Genomic DNA, 1086 nt, shown 5'->3' on the forward strand with positions numbered 1-1086 from the left:
GGAATCTATCTAGATATATAGATCTATCTATCTATCTAGCTATCTATCTATCTATATAATTTTCTATTTTTAAACCTACAGCACGGTTCCAACTGTGTGGATCACAAGGCTTATATATTATATATATATATATATATATATAGAGGAGAATTCCACGTGGTGGAGGGTGCACTCTCACTGTGTATAAAGTTCACACATTTCTTCAATAGAAAATTTTTATTGTAGCCTCAAATGTTTCGACGTTTCGATCCAAAAACCAGGATCTTTTTCAAGAAGGGCCATACATGAATCATCAAATCCAATCATAATATAATGAAGCCGAATAATTAAAAGTATATCTAGAAAAAATAGAACATAAACATGACTGAGCCTCCCAGGTCCCAATATATAACAATATTAGCGACAATGCTTGTATCAACATAAACTATTACATAATACCAGATTTAGAAAAAAGGAACTCATATACCAAAAACAGGTGGCAGAGTAGTGAGACTACAAGGAGGAATAAAATAACACCCTGTGTTCACCACTGGTCTTAAAATGCATGCAAGGCCTACCCATCCTCACCTCTATCAGCACATTCCAATGGGGCTGCATGTCTGAACTGCTGTATACCAAGTGTGGAGAATGTCCATATAATCACAGCTCTGCAACCAAACCACTGCTGTAATCAAAGGATATCTCTATTATAAACATGTATCAGAATCACCTTGTTACTTACCACATAAATACCTATGGGTCTGGAAAGGTGTGCACAAGACTACACCTGGATAAGACATTTTCCCACTCAGGGTCAACAGCTGCAGGATCTCAAAAAGGACATTCAGCCACTGTGATTACACATATACTCTGTTTAAACAATGTGCATCTGAGGCATAGAAATATATATCAAAAAAGCCATAATCAACGTTCAATAAATACCTATAGGTCCAAGAGGATACACATAGGTCAGCCCCTGGGTTAAGCGTTCTCCCACATCCAATCCATAGCTACAAACAATAAATAAACCCAAATCAAAAGATTATAGGATTATACAAACATCAAACTTAATCAGTGGGACAAACCCAACATAGTTACTTACAGAAT

General features: G+C 36.1%; 1 long non-coding RNA gene across 1 annotated transcript; it reads right to left on the reverse strand.

Annotated features, from left to right (window-relative positions):
- Nucleotides 1-256: 256 nt before the first annotated feature.
- LOC135058090 (uncharacterized) lies at nt 257-826 on the reverse strand. The gene is made up of 3 exons (XR_010244590.1): nt 733-826; nt 568-664; nt 257-338 (listed from the first exon to the last, which is right to left on the reverse strand). It is a non-coding gene; the product is annotated as an uncharacterized LOC135058090 (long non-coding RNA).
- Nucleotides 827-1086: the final 260 nt, after the last annotated feature.

The sequence above is a fragment of the Pseudophryne corroboree genome, chromosome 3, assembly GCF_028390025.1.
Source record: "Pseudophryne corroboree isolate aPseCor3 chromosome 3, aPseCor3.hap2, whole genome shotgun sequence".
In the NCBI taxonomy this organism is placed as follows: domain Eukaryota; kingdom Metazoa; phylum Chordata; class Amphibia; order Anura; family Myobatrachidae; genus Pseudophryne; species Pseudophryne corroboree.